At 38.2% G+C, this 17,155-nt stretch overlaps 1 protein-coding gene across 1 annotated transcript in view; it reads left to right on the forward strand.

Annotated features, from left to right (window-relative positions):
• Positions 1-17,155, forward strand: part of LOC124113164 — a 145,552-nt gene that overhangs the window by 30,058 nt on the left and 98,339 nt on the right. Inside the window, exons 2-3 of the mRNA XM_048390513.1 lie at positions 4,210-4,410; positions 15,764-15,892. The gene's annotated coding sequence lies outside the window, so the exon portion shown is untranslated. The remainder of the gene's footprint in view (positions 1-4,209; positions 4,411-15,763; positions 15,893-17,155) is intronic.

Raw genomic sequence — 17,155 nt, forward strand, 5'->3', positions numbered from 1 at the left:
ACTATTCCCTGGCATTGTTACTATTACCTGGTATCATTACTATTCCCTGGTGTCATTACTATTCCATGGTATTGTTACTATTTCCTGGTATCATTACTATTCCCTGGTATCATAACTATTACCTGTTATCATTACTATTCCCTAGTATCATTACTATTCCCTGTTCTCATTACTATCACCTGTTATCATGACTATTACCTGTTATCATTACTAGTCCCTGGTATCATTACTATTACCTGTTATCATTACTATTCCCTTGTATCGCTACTATTACCTGGTATCATTAATATTCCCTGGTGTCATTACTATTACCAGGTGTCATTAATATTCCCAAGTGTCATTACTATTCCCTGTTGTCATTACTATCACCTGTTATCATTACTATTACCTGGTATTATTACTATTCCCTGGTATTATTACTATTCCCTGGTATTATTACTTTTCCATGGTATCATTACTATTCCCTGGTATCGTTACTATTACCTGATATCATTACAATTACATGGTATCATTATTATTCCCTGGTATTATTCCTATTACCTGTTATCATTACTATTCCCTTGTATCGTTACTATTACCTGGTATCTTTACTATTCAATGGTATCATTACTACTACCTGGTATCATTACTATTACAGGGTACCATTACTTTTCCCTGGTATCATTACTATTCCCTGGTGTCATTACTATTCCCTGGTGTCATACTATTCCCCGGTATCATTACTATTCCCTGTTGTCATTACTATCACCTGTTATCATTGCTATTACCTGTAATCATTACTATTCAATGGTATCATTACTATTACCTGTTATCATTACTATTACCTGGCATTGCTACTATTACCTGGTATCATTACTATTACCTGTTATCATTACTATTCGCTGGTATCATTGCTATTACCTGTAATCATTACTATTCCCTGGTATTATTATTATTAACTGGTATTATAACTATTACCTGGTATCATAAATATTCCCTGGTATCATTACTATTCCCTGTTATCATTACTATTCCCTGGTATCATTACTATTACCTGGTATCATTACTATTACCTGATATCATTACTATTCGCTGGTATCATTGCTATTACTTGTAGTCATTACTATTCCCTGGTATCATTATTATTAACTGGTATTATAAGAATTACCTGGTATCATTACAATTACCTGGTGTCATTACTATTCCATGATATTATTACTATTTCCTGGTATCATTACTATTCCCTGGTATCATTATTATTAACTGGTATTATTACTATTACCTGGTATCATAACTATTACCTGTTATCATTATTATTCCCTAGTATCATTACTATTCCCTGTTGTCATTACTATCACCTGTTATCATTACTATTACCTGTTATCATTACTAGTCCCTGGTATCATTACTATTACCTGTTATCATTACTATTCCCTGGTATCGCTACTATTACCTGCTATCATTAAGATTCCCTGGTGTCATTACTATTACCAGGTGTCATTACTATACCCAGGTGTCATTAATATTACCTGGTATCACTACTATTCCCTGGTATTATTACTATTCCATGGTATCATTACTTATCCCTGGTATCGTTACTATTACCTGCTATCATTAATATTCCCTGGTGTCATTACTATTACCAGGTGTCATTAATATTCCCAGGTGTCATTAACATTACCTGGTATCACTACTATTCCCTGGTATTATTACTATTCCATGGTATCATTACTTATCCCTGGTATCGTTACTATTACCTGATATCATTACAATAACATGGTATCATTACTATTCCCTGGTATTATTCCTATTACCTGTTATCATTACTATTCCCTTGTATCGTTACTATTACCTGGTATCTTTACTATTCAATGGTATCATTACTACTACCTGGTATCATTACTATTTCATGGTACCATTACTTTTCCCTGGTATCATTACTATTCCCTGTTATCATTACTATTCCCTGGTGTCATTACTATTCCGTGGTATCATTACTATTCCCTGTTGTCATTACTATCACCTGTTATCATTCCTATTACCTGTAATCATTACTATTCCCTGGTATCATTATTATTAACTGGTATTATAACTATTACCTGGTATCATAAATATTCACTGGTATCATTACTATTCCCTGTTATCATTACTATTCCCTGGTATCATTACTATTACCTGGTATCATTACTATTCCCTGGCATTGTTACTAGTACCTGGTATCATTACTATTACCTGTTATCATTACTATTCCCTGGTATCATTACTATTACCTGTTATCATTACTATTCCCTGGTATTGTTACTTTTACCTGGTATCATGACTCTTCCCTGGTATCATTACTATTACATGTTGTCATTACTATTCCCTGGTATCATTACTATTACCTGTTATCATTACCATTCCCTGGCATTGTTACTATTACCTGGTATCATTACTATTACCTGTTATCATTACTATTCCCTGGTATCATTACTATTACATGGTATCATTACTATCACCTGGTATCGTTACTATCACCTGTTATGATTACTATTCCCTGGTGTCATTAATATTCCCAGGTGTCATTACTATTCCCTGGTATCATTACTACTACCTGATATCATTACAATTACCTGGTGTCATTACTATTACATGGTATCATTACTATTAACTGTTTTCATTAATAATACCTGGTATGATTACAATTACCTGGTATCATTTCTAATAACTGGTAGTATAACTATTCCCTGGTATCATTACTATTACCTGGCATCATTACTATTAACTGGTATTATTACTAATCCCTGGTATCATTACTATTACCTGGTATCATTACTATTAACTGGTATGATTTCTATTCCCTGGCATCAGTACTATTCACTGGTGTCATTACTATTAACTGTTATCATTACTATTCAAAGGTGTCATTACTATTACCTGGTATCATTACTACTACCTGATATCATTACAATTACCTGGTGTCATTACAATTACCTGGCATCATTACTATTAACTGGTATTATAACTATTCCCTGGTATCATTACTATTCCCTGGCATCATTACTATTAACTGGTATTATTACTAATCCCTGGTATCAGTACTATTCACTGGTGTCATTACTATTAACTGTTATCATTACTATTAACTGTTATCATTACTATTCAAAGGTGTCATTACTATTAACTGGTATCATTGCTATTCAATGGTAATATTACTATTAACTGGTATCATTACTATTCCCTGGTATCATTGATATTACTTCGTATCATTACTATTCCCTTGTATCTTAACTATTCAATGGTATCATTACTATTCCCTGGTGTCATTACTATTACCTGGTATCACTACTATTGCCTGGTATCTTTTACTATTCCCTGGTATTGTTACTATTCCCTGGTATCATTACTATTCCCTGGTGTGATTAATATTCCCAGGTGTCATTACTATTCCCTGGTATCATTACTATTACCTGGTATCATTACTATTCCCTTGTATCATTACTATTCACTTGTATCATTACTTTTACCTTGTACCATTACTATAAACTGGTATGATTACTTTTTTCTGGTAGCTTTACTATTCAATGATATCATTACTATTCCCTGATATCATTATAATTAACAGGTATCATTACTATTCCCTGGCATCATTACTGTTAACTGTTTTCTTTACTAATACCAGGTATGATTACTATTACCTGGTATCATTACTTTTAACTGGTATCATTACTATTTCCTGGTATCATTTTTATTTCCTGGTATCATTACTACTCACTGGTATCATTACTATTCCCTGGTAAGACTACTATTCCCTGGTATCACTACTATTCACTGGTATCATTAATATTGTCTGGTATCATTTAAATTCCCTGGTACAATTTCTATTACCTGGTATCATTATTATTCCCTGGTATCAGTACTATTCCCTGGTACCATTACCATTACCTGGTTTCATTAATATTGTCTGGTATCATTAATATTCCCTGGTACAATTTCTATTACCTGGTACCATTACTATTTCCTGGTATCATTACTATTCCCTGGTATCATTGCTATTCCCTGGTATCACTATTACCTGGTATTACTACTATTTGACAATGATTAATAAACACATGCTCATGATAAGTTGCAATCGTACAGTTGTGTAAGGGTTGTGTCGCTTTATTGTCTGATCAATCTAGGTACTTGTGACTGCTGTGTGCATATATCTTATCTTGCAACCCATATGTACACACGTTCTATGACACACAGAACAAGACACCGGACCTCGGCATATGAGGTACAAAGGACTGCATAACATGTTGAGTGAAACAGCCAGTGTACAAGGAAGTACACCCGTATATCAGCAATGTGAACTATGATTGGCCATCTTTATACACGTGATCAGGGCGTGACTTGCAGCACACATCACAGCGGGGAGATTACCTGAGTCGGACTAACGTTGATCTTGAGGTACGTGGATATTGTATGTCAGATCATCAGCAGCCACATCTGTTAAATATTGTATTACACAGTTATCCTCAAGATTTATCAGCAGTCGTAACATGTGTCATGCGACCTAAAGCTAGTGGAGGTTGTTGTATATCTAACTGTTGCATGCGTGTGACGTCACGGCCCGCTCTCCCATTCATCTTTTCTTGAAACCACACCCGCAATTGTTTATGTCAACATATCTGATCAATGGGATTAACCGGATTAACGCTTGAAAAGGTAAGAATTTATGGCTAACCCCTGCCCAAAGCAAGCTAACCCTAATGACCGAAAAGGGGTTTTGGATCGTAAATACGTGTAAGTTTCCCTAAGACCGAAAACGTGTGTTGGGTCGTGAAGCGAGAGTCACCGGAGCGTGAGGCACGGTAACGGTATAATGAGACAGCGTTGGCACTATAGCGCGGTAATTGAGTGAGTGAGTATGGTTTTACGCCGCTTTTGGCAATATTCCAGCAATATCACGGCGGGGGACACCAGAAATGGGCTTCACACATTGTACCCATGTCGGGAATCGAACCCGGGTCTTCGGCGTGACGAGCGAACGCTTTAACCACTAGGCTACCCGACCGCCCCTGCGCGGTAATTGAGCGGATGGTAGGGCTTGCCCTCATTTCGCCTACATCTCATTTCGCCTACAATAATTCAAATGCTTAATTGCCTCACCCCTATTATATGAATGGGCATTGTCCATCTCAGGCTGTTAACTAATCCAAGCTCTAATCTAATCCAAGTGGCATAGAGGTTCAAAGTGAAGTTTTTACAACCTATGACAACTTCTCACAACTCTTGTTTGACTTGGTCATTCTGTTAATCCTTAGTTGTTTTGAATGTGCAAGTAAATCTTGTTTAGTAAATAAATCTTATTTAATAATTAAGGTGTAAAGAAGCCTATCATCTCACAGCTTCTTAGTGGAAGAAAAACTGTAATGCAATTTCTTGATGCCGTTGGTTATGTACTAAAGCTACAGTAATCATGAGTCATTATTATTATTACTGCATAATGTAAATATCAGCTATTAAACAATGTATGAAGCTTCAAGATTGTCTTGTCTGTTTAACTGTAATGCAATTTCTTGATGCCGTTGGATATGTACTAAAGCTAAAGTAATCATGAGTCATTATTATTATTACTGCATAATGTAAATATCAGCTATTAAACAATGTATGAAGCTTTAAGATTGTCTTGTCTGTTTAACCTTCTTTTGGGTCAGTTCATTATTTTAGAGGTAACACAGCACTTGACTTATGTGCAGTCAGCTGTAAATTTGTTTTGATAAGGGTGTAGGTGTACGCGAAATGAGGACAGGCCGATGGTAGAGCTCGGGCTGTGCCCGGTATACTGCATTGTTGCCTTTAATTATACGCACACGTTAAAGTTGAAGACTTTGCATATGTGGACAAAGAATTTAGTTTCATGATATGATTATGTAATGCTTTTAACACGAATGTGTAGCGGAAGTTACACAAGTCAGGAGTCAAGTAACATCGGTTCCATCCATTACCAAGATGTCTAGTAATACTCTACAACAAAGCATTGCCCCTATATATTATGGTCTCTGTTTGGTGCCGTTCATTGTTAACACACGTGGGGCAGTCGTCATTTTTGGCAATTTGTTACCTATATCGGGTGATTTTATCGAAATATTGGCTCAGTGGCGGCTGTGGGTCACGGAAGTATACAAAAATCTCCGCACTCAATGTCCCTCACCGCTCTGATTGGTAAATATCCCCATGTGTGTTTGTTATGGTTGGAGTGCAGACCAATCACAGCACTCGACGCCATTGAGCGTGGAGATGATTTTTTAGTACACACCGAGTTATCGCCCCGTCTGAATATTTATTTTGACACACAAATTATTTTGTGAACTAATTTCATTTACATCGTAATATGTTAAGATGAAAATCATAGCAGAAAAAAAAGTGTTTTTTGTCAACTGGACTCATGGCAAAACGATGTTGCGTTGTGCAGCAAACACCACTGTGAAACGTGAAATAAACATGATCGACGATCTCGAGTTCGCCAAGCCACGCATTGACTGAGCAAATTTGCAAAAGTACACTGACGTGTTTCATGTTATGCAGTTAATTTACGAAACAAAACTTCTGTCATTGAATGTACTGACACATTGTACCTATATGCTAACGAGGTTATGATAAAACAATCTATTTCTGAAATACGTATCTCGAAATGCACCTTTCGATTCACTTCCGGGATCCTGACAGCAAAATGCTAATTCCAGTGTATTACAGGCATATTTTAGTTGGACCTCAGGATTATACGTGAAATATCTTGGCAACAATGCAGTTTACCGGGCGCAGCCCGAGCTCTACCATCCGCTCAATTACCGCGCTATAGTGTCAACACTGTCTCGTTATACAGTTACCGTGCCTCACGCTCTGGTGACTCTCGCTTCACGATCCAACACCTGTTTTCGGTCTTAGGGAAACTTACACATCTTTACAATCAAACACCCGTTTTCAGTCTTAGGGAAACTTACACATCTTTACGATCCAAAACCCCTTTTCGGTCATTAGGGTCAGCTGGCTTTGGGCAAGGGTTAGCCATAAATTCAAGCGTTAATCCAGTTAATCCCATTGGTCGGTCATGTTGACATAAACAATTGCGGGTGTGGTTTCCAGAAAAGATGAATGGGAGAGCGGACCGTGACGTCACACGCATGCGCAATTCATTGTTTACTGAATTACAATGGGGATTCTAATGACCTGTTAAATTGGCAACAATGCCGTTTACCGGGTTTCAAGAAAAGATGAATGGGAGAGCGGGCCGTGACGTTACACGAATGCGAAATTCATTGTTTACTGAATTACAATGGGGATTCTAATGACCTGTTAAACGAGCACTGATTGCATGTGATAGCGCCTACTCCCGAGAAGGAATACACGATAGTGGATTAAGGGGTATTTCACATAATGTTGTTTCACTATTGAGATAAGACAAGATAAAGAATAGTATCCAACAAAACCATTGATAACATGTCATAAAAGTCCAAAGGAATGTAAGGCACCGACCATTTGATATTCTTTTTTTATCCATATAAATATGAATAGTCTTCACTTTGTAAATACTGTGAAAGAAATATACTCTAAAAAAAAAACCGCAATACGGATATTTTTGGCAATAAAAGCACCCAGTGCATTTACAAAATGGTCGGTATTAATATGTAGGGTTTTTGATTGCCTGGCATCTGCGTCAATCGAACAGAGACAGTTCAACAACATTCCAAGGTTAACAGAAGTGCAAAGAAACAACGTTAGGCAGGTAGGGGAATCCCAATCAGCTTTTGACAGGGTTTTCAATGTAGCAATGTGATCGACCAAGGTCGGGACGACCAAGAGTAACCACCTCCGCCCAAGATCACTACATCCGACTGTGCAATCTACGTGGAAGGACGACCACAGCCACCTCAACCGCATCCCAAATACCGGGACTGCGCAGAATCCCCGATCAGACCGTGCGAAACTGTTTAAAGAGCAGCAGGTCTACGAGCAATACGTCCTTTTCGACGCGTCATATTGTGTCGACAGCATCGTCAACAAAGACTACATTGGTGTCGTCAACACAGGGTATGGCCTCAACTGCGATGGAGAGATGTCTGGTTCAGCGACGAATCAACATTTCTCCTCCGTCGAGGGGATGGAAGAGCACGGGTCTACAGGCGTCAGGGCGAACGTTACGCCGGAAAATGCATACAGAAACTTGACAGGTTTGGTGGGGGTATCATTATGATGTGGTCGGATATCTATCATCATGACAGGAAAGGTTTGGTCCATATCCAGGGCAATCTTACGGCTCAACGCTACATCAACGAAATTCTTCTACCACACGTCCTTCCAATTGCAGCCAACGGCAACAGTGTATTCCACTACCCCAGACGTTGCAGCAGTTGGCTTTTGCGTTGCAGGCCGAAAGGGCTACCATTCCCCCAGGATGTGATTCGCATACTCGTCTCTTCCATGGGCAGGAGATATCAGGCCGCTATGTATTCAAACGGGGGACATACGCGTTATTGATGGCAGCTGACCTTCACCCTGAACTTGTCCTATGTACCGATAACTGAGATGACTACAATCACCAAGTGTTCTCTCCACAACATTCTGACTCAATACCCTGTACGGTTCCTCGAATAAATGCAGTTTCCTACCCCACACAAATCTGGCATTTCTTTTTTGGAAGAGTATAGTTGTCTTGTCTTTATCAAGTATGATCGATTTTGTCCCTTTAATCATTACTTAGAAAGGCCGCAAGTTCTTGAATTTGAAATTTGTCAATTCCCTTGGCAAACAAGGGGACATTTTCTTTTGCAAACGGGTGGACCATAGATATAGATACATATCTATCTTCAGAGGTTCAGGACAATTTTTCAAACATGAAAGCAAATGTCATTGGAAGTTTACCGAGAAAGCAAAATGTAAAATATTGGACTTCTTCATTGATAACATCTATGTAAAACTTGGGATAAAGGCATGTAGGCAAGAAGTAAACATCCCCATGGGCACCAAATGTGCTCCCCTCTTTGTGGATCTCTTTCTTTATGCATATGAAACGGAATTTCTACTCGGATTGGCAAAATCAAACAAGGTAATTTAGCCAAGAGGATTAACTTAAGGTTGATATATATTGATCTGATATCGTTCAGTAACCATCAAATAGCCAACTTCCTTCCTCTGATTTACCAACGTCAACTAGAAATAAAGGAGACCAGTGAGACCGCCTCATCACTTTCTTTATCACTCGTGATTACTGTTACCAGGTCATTAATCTACCCGGTCATTAATTGTCACCGTCTAGTGACGGGTCTCGAAATATATTCGCCCCAAGAATAAAATCTCCCCCCGGCGAATTTATACCGGTACAGTTCCGCCCCTCTCGAAATAAACTCTCCCCCACCCTACGAAATAAAATCTTTCCCCCCCCCCCCCCCCGCCCCCCCCCCCCCCCCCCCGCCCCCCCCCCCCCCAGAATATTTCCTCCCCCGGTCTTTTATAAATACTTGCCATGCAGTTCAATAGTTGCCAAACACTTCTGATAGAGACAATGTTGAGAATGTGGAGTGAAAAGGGCTTTGTTACGACGTAAATTGTAATATAAAGGTAAATTGTAATACTTGCAGCAAATTGTAATAACAACGTAAATTGTAATAAAATTTGACGTAACTTGTAATACGCACATTGTAATAAAAATTGACGTAAATTGTAATAATCTCAACTTGCGGTAAAATGTAATAACTTTTTACGTAAATTGTAATAACCTTATAAGTTTAGTGTCAAAGGCGTTAAATGATTAGAACCTATCCTTGTCAGTGTTGGTACAGGGTTTATCGTACAATCGTCATTAAAGTATGGGTGTGGGGGAGGATTGAGGTCGTTATCGTACATTGTTGTATAATTATATGTATATACAAACGCATTGGAATTTCATTTCTTTGGTTGTCCAGAAGAGGATTAATTACTAGAATGAACTTATTTTATTTATTTTATTTGAGAAATACTATGTGTGTTTTGTACTTATTTGTAATATATCCTATTGACGATTTTCATCATAATTGTTCATATTTAACCTAATGGAATCATATTTCAATTGGTAAAGTAGGTAGTAATATACACAATGGAATAATTATAACGTAACAAACTTACACAAATATATTGGTGTGTAAATATGGAAAGTCTTTATTACAATTTGCGTATTACAATTTACGTCAAATATTATTACAATTTACGTTGTCATTACAATTTACGTCAAAATTATTACAATTTGCTGCAAGTATTACAATTTACCTTTTTATTACAATTTACAAAGTAACAGGCTTCACTTTCAGCACTGTTTTCTTTAACTACCGCAATATGAGACAATAAAGTGGTATATAGGTAGATATAATACCAGTTGTTAGATATAAAGAATGTTTAGTAACTTTAGAAGTTCTAGGACACGTGTCGTGTCAGCCCTATGACATTCGCGATTGTTCACTTCCAGAAAACATCCTGTGTTGGTTTAACATGAATTAGTAAAGTTTAATTAGGGATACCCAACACGTTAATTAATGAAAGATGAGTAGTCAAAACACTGTCATTTCCTGCCCAGGACATCACACTCCTACACGCTAAGGTCGGTGAGAAACATTCTCATCAAAGAAAACACACAGTCAAGACTGTAGATTCACGTCGTCTAGCTACAAATCCTGTGATGCATTAAAGGTTGAAGAATTTTGAACTGAGCTGTCCGAAAGTTTATATCTAAAATTTTGGAATTGGATAGTGATAAAGTCTTATATCAATATGTAGACTAATAAATATTGGTTTTATGTTTCAACAGAGATATGATATTTTCTTATGAAATATCGCGTATTAGTGTAATTTGCATGCTTTACCATTCATTGTACCATTCTAAACCATGTGAATGTTGTAATATCAGTCAGTCGGGTGGGAAAACAGCCCAATCTTCGCTCTGTTAAGACTATGTCAATCATTTTGCAAGTTGAAATTACCCCTGATACTTTATGAATACTTTATGACAGTTTTGGAGTCAAAATCAATGCTGATTATTCATAAACTTAATGCGTCGTACTATAGGCCTGTGACCTCTTCAGTGCTGAATATAGATTGAAAATACATCAGTCAATCAAAGATGAAGGTAACTTTATACACATGAGTTCTTGAGAAATAGTTCATGTTTTGTTCTTAGACTAACATTTCAACAATCGATTGTGTTCACACGTAGACTCAAACTGGTATATTAAAAAAATGTATACAGATAACAACGGTATTAGAAACAATAAACTCTGTAGAGACTCTTGTCTCCCATCCTTTGTTTGGTATGATTATGTCTTATAATTATTTTAGGAAGGAAGGTACAGTTACCAAATAAGATATACTCAAATATCAATTCATTATGACCATATTTCATAACCTATTTTTAAAGTAACCCTCCTCACATTAAAGATTACTATTTAAAAAATAAAGTACTTAAAGACATTGCAAACAAACCGAATAATCAGGGGGGAGACTTTATACTGAGGGGGGTGCGAAATATATCCGCCCGGGGGAGATTTTATTTCAGAACAGATTCTCCGGGGTAGAATCTGTACCGGTATAAAATCTCCGGGGGGAGAATTTGTACGGGGGAGAGTTTATACCGGGACACCGACTCCGCCCACTCGCTCTTTTTCCGACACCGCTCGTCGTACGTCGTCGTGCAGTGTCATTACATTCTGTGTTAGAGAATTAGTGACCCTCATATTTTGCTCTTTCGTGATTACGTGACGGACTCTTTCCATGTATTGACTTGAAGTTTGTTATCTCCTACATGTTCGCAAACTTATTCATGTGTTGAAACTGTTTCTGTAACTATGATTTTCAAACATTAGGGGAATTTATCCTACAATCAGATATGTCACTTATGTATAAGTCACTTAAGTATGTATTTATGGTGATTTTGCTTCTTCAGCTAAATGATTAATGACGCCATCAGAAAGCGTATGTTCTAAGCTTCATTTTGAAACTAATATATTCCGTATGGATACAGTAGTCAGTTCGCTATCAGTGTTGTCCCCAGGTCTAGAAACACACATTGGTTAACCCCCCAATACAGTTTCTTAGTTTTTTGCACTGATTTAATTAATCGGTGTATTTGGGCCTTTTTCTTCATCTATTGGTACGATGAGTTGTTAATAATAAACCTGTTCATGTGGGCCTATTACTTTGTTCTTGTTTAAATGACACCTCCAGCTCCAGTAATTAATATATAACAAACTTTCAATTCCTGCAATGATGGAAATGCACGTGGTAATTCAAATGGACACAACATACGAAATTCCATTTGGTAGTCTGACATGCCACTTTTAAAAGAAAACAAAGTTAAAAATAAATTTATTATCTGCTTGGTTTATACCATGTATATCATGTCATAACTAGGCACCTTCTTAACAAAGCAATCAAAGTCGGTGTTCATTTTAAATTAAAGCCTCACATCCCCCCCACAATTACCACTGTTTCGCCTTCTCCCATCATTGTTTACCACTTGCGTTTTTCAGCATTTAACTCTGCGCTGTAGTCAGATATCAGGTAACAATGTACATAAACACTACCGTAAAGACAGGTATTCCATTCAAGTGTAGATAATTAGTTGAGACATAGTCTGTGTTATGTCCAATAATTTCAAACATGGATTAAACTGATAATATGCTTAATGTATTCCTTTCTGTATTATGAATACATTGACATAATTCATGAGCACCATATTTGCTCAAGAGAGATCATTGACGTTTCTGTCATTCAGTTTGTCTGGGTAGTCGATAATACCATTAGCAGTGTTAAGGACAGCTTCACCGCCTATGGACTTACAACTATTCATATTTTGTCACTCACTTGTAATGCTTGAACTAAGGCACGTGACAGGTCATATTTAACACACAAAAAAACGTTTGGATTCCATATTAGAATAGGTACCTAGCAGTTATGCTTGTCACAAAAGGTGACCAAATGGATAGAGTGGGTAGGCTCGGTGACTTGGTTAATAACGTGTCCTTGTACCCAAACGGGGTCTATCCTTGTTCACAATATCGATCACTGGATTATTTTGTCCAGACTCGATGATATCCAGGCCGACGTCATCTCGTTGGAATATTGCTGAGTTTTGCATTCAACAACAAATAAAACAAAACAAAATATAACAACAGCCTCTCATCTGAGGCATGACAAATATATACCCACACGCAAAAGAAACCCAAGTCGTGTATGCAGTAAACATGTTATTTATTTTCAACAGTAAAGACAAGAAATACTAATTACAGTTTAATGGATCAAAAGGAAGATGACATAATTGTGTTTTTTTTTCAAATGTTAAGGGCTTACACAGTTTCGGGTCAATACCCAAAATGTCAGGCAATACCTGGTGTGACCACCATTAGCATTGATCACTGCCACACATCTCCTGTACATTGAGTGGATCAGACAATTTGTGAAAGCCCTAGGGATTCTCCTGCACACATCCAGAGCTGCTGTGCGTAGTTCATCGGCAGTTGTAGGGACTGGGCGCACATTGTGCAGACGCCTTTGAACCTCATCCCACAAGTGTTCGATGGGGTTCAGATCAGGCCTGAGGGCTGGCCACGGTAGAACACGGATGTTGTGTTGTTGCAGAAAGGCGATGGTAGCTCCTGCAACATGGGGACGAGCGTTGTCCTGATGGAAAATGTGTTGTTGATGTTGTGCAAAAAATGGAACAACGTGGGGTCACTTGGTCGATATACCGCTGGGCAGTGACGCCGTGTCCCCGGCCTTGACCAACATTCAGAAAGCACATGGGTCCAAGTCTCGCATTAAGTCCAATCTCTGCCCATATCCCATGGATCCCTTTCCACAACGTTTCTGTCAGCGAAACGATCACCTCTATTCAAATTCTGACTCTTCCGTCTGCATGGGAGACACAAAAGCGACCTTCATCAGAGAAGATGACACGCCTCCACCCACGATGACACCAATTGTGATGACCCTGTGCCCATTGAAGTCGTGCTTGTCGATGCCGGGGTTGGAGAACAGGACGACGTGCTGGTCGGCGACATCTGAGGTTGTTGGAACGGAGACGTCGGATCACAGTGTCCCGGCTAATGTGTCGATTATGTGTACCTATGGTCTGTCGAGCACTTTCACTTGCAGTTAGGAACGGATGTCGCTGGTGTTGACGGGTAATCTGCCGTTCTTGTCGAGGTGTGGTGACCCTAGGACGACCGCTCCGAGAAAGGTTATCTGTGGTCTGTGTTGCATTGTATCGATAAATTGTAGTTATGTTAACGTTGAATTGACCGGCAACATCTTGGACAGACTCTTCAGCTTCCAAACGTCCGATAGCCTGGTTTATCATACAATGGGTAGGTTTCTCGGCAGGATAAAGCCAACGGATAAAAACGATATCCGTTGGAGTCATATGCAGATAGTGATGCAAATATCAAAGGTCAAGTAGGGACTACTTTCACTGTTTATAAACAAACATGGCATCGCCCTCGTCATTCGGCGATCGAGTCCAATCGAATTAACCATCGGGAATCTGGAAAAACTACAGGGATAATTGCTATCATTATCAAAAGAACAGTCCATTATACTGAAAATCAGTGTCTAACTGTGACGTAGCTAAGGCATTTTAACAGTTTTGGCAATATAAATTTCGAAACACTTTTGCGAGGGCACTAGGCCTAGCCAAGCGGGATCAGTAGCCATATCTGTGCTTGTAGACCTCTGCGGCTTGAAACCTTCTTCACAAATTAAAATAGTTGGATTTGGCCGAAATATGTTTGAATTGTTACCTTGTTTCGTTTTGTCGCTGTGTGTACATCTGACTACACTTCTTAACGTTATGACAGGACAGACCGACTGTCAACAACGTCTGACCGTGGCCGTGACGTCTCATGGACTAGGGTTAGAGTAGCTTCCCTTTGACAAAGGGCAGTTTCTCTAAGGGACAGACCGATGGATTCCCGCGAAAAGCAATTAAAAACAATTGTTGTTTTGCGTATATGTTGCTTCGCCACTGTATAAGAAACAGATTTCAATTGGAACTATATTGGCTCTTGTCACTGTCCGACTGACACATCACTTACCCTCTGACGTAATAAATATTAATGCGCGCATTCCAGGAAAACTCGCAATGTTTCGGTAATGTTTGTGAGAGAGGGAAAGCGATTTTCAATCACAGAATTAAAGAATGATATTATATGATAAAGAGGTTATCACGCTTGTGCCAAGGCTCGCTAAATACAATGTTTATTCCTAATGCAGGATATTTACCATCCCCAAACACACTCGCGTGATAACCTCTATTTCTCGGAATTTGAGTTAGGCATGGCATTGTTGACCAAGGAGTGGTAGGTCCAAGAATCGGCCAGTTTTATACCCACAACAGTTCGTGACAGTTCGTGCATTTTCGATTTCGCGAGAAATGGGTGCATGATACCCACATACACATGTATTCATTGAAATGGTGCGTTTCGGCGATTCGTTTTTTATTCGGGGCTTCCAAAATGCAACCAAAAATATTGATAACACCATCAGGCTTAACTACATGCTAAAACTCCTATCAATTTATGGTTCCGTGTTTGTTATCTTTTTGCTTAAAAAACACTTGCGTTTCTTTTGCGTGTGAGTATAGATTAGGTATGTATACATACCGTGTGGTGAGAAAAAATGTTATAACAATAAAATAACTTGTTCAGCAGGCTGTTACAGTTTCTGTGACTTCTCTGTGCAGTACAAGAATGTGATGAATTCTTTCCAAGTAAATTTATTTCATTTTTCTGATTTTCAGTTTGTCATTCTCTGTAATGTAAACAAGGATTCCCAATGAGATGTTACTATGTGGTTACTGTGGTGAAGATCTCCCAGAAGGGACTAAAAGTGTAGAGGGAGAAGAGACGTATCATGAGGAATGTATCAAGTAAGTACAACTGTCTGTTCTATCCTACTTCTGCGTAGGCTTTCTATTCAGTTGCGCGTCTATTTGACGTTCAATATTGAACCCTATTTTTATACCCCCGACAAAATGTCTGGGGTATATAGTTATACCAAAATTCCGTCCGTCGGTCCGTCAGTCCGTCAGTCCGAAAACTTTGTCCGCGCGATCTCTCTTAAACTATTCAGTGGATTCATCTCAAACTTAGTACATATAATTTGTGTCATATGGAGGGGTGCAGTCAAAAGAAAAAAAAAGTTTTTATTAATTTTCCATTTTTTTATGAATTTTTCAAACCCTAACATCCGTCTGAAAACTTTGTCCGCGCGATCTCTCTTAAACTATTCAGTGGATTCATCTCAAACTTAGTACATATATTCTGTGTCATATGGAGGGGTGCAGAAAAAAGAAAGAAAATGTTTTATTAATTTTCAATTTTTTTTTGAATTGTTCAAACCCTAAGGCAAACCCTTTCCTAGCTATTTAATTTGTATCTATTGACACGGGGGTATTAGTGAGCCACGCTCACTTTTGCACTTGTTTTAAATGCTTTCATGTATGAATCTGGCTAGAGCGAATCTTGGAAAATAACTTAAATTTTGAACATACGAGAATAACAACTGTTAACCTGAAAATACAGGACGGGTGGTTATTGATATTCTTAAAACACAGTGAAACAACCGCCCTGGCACTGTAGCTCACCTGAATTGATTTTTTAACTGTAGTTTTATCCAATATTTTCACCAAAAGTAGCTTCTGATGTCTTACAGCAAGGTAACCCGACATGATAACCCACATCTACATCGAGTATCTGAATATTTAAGTCTGCTGTATCTGATTAAAAAAACGAAATGAGAAAAGTGTTTGCATAATATTCTAATAAAAGTGACAATATATTTTCCATAATCATAAGAAATCGTTCCCCGTGGGGATCCGGGGTAGAATGGATCCCCCACATCCCATTGCTGGTCGTAAGAGGCGACGGGATCGGGTTGTCAGCCTCGGTGACGTGGTTAATGCATGTCATCGCATCCCAATGTTCATGATGTCTAATCCAGAATCGATGATTTACAGACCGTTTTTCAAATGAAAATTCAAACATTAACTGTATATCAGTCTATTGGACCCATTTAAGAGAAAACATGTTGCATTTGTCATAGTCCATTTGTACTGAATGCATTACCCATTCAACGACTGCAGTGTCCGAATCGATACAGGGATCAGTCATAATGAAATGAGAGTGACAAA

This window comes from Haliotis rufescens, unplaced genomic scaffold (assembly GCF_023055435.1).
Source record: "Haliotis rufescens isolate VD_foot unplaced genomic scaffold, xgHalRufe1.0.p SCAF_9, whole genome shotgun sequence".
Taxonomy (NCBI): Eukaryota; Metazoa; Mollusca; class Gastropoda; order Lepetellida; family Haliotidae; genus Haliotis; species Haliotis rufescens.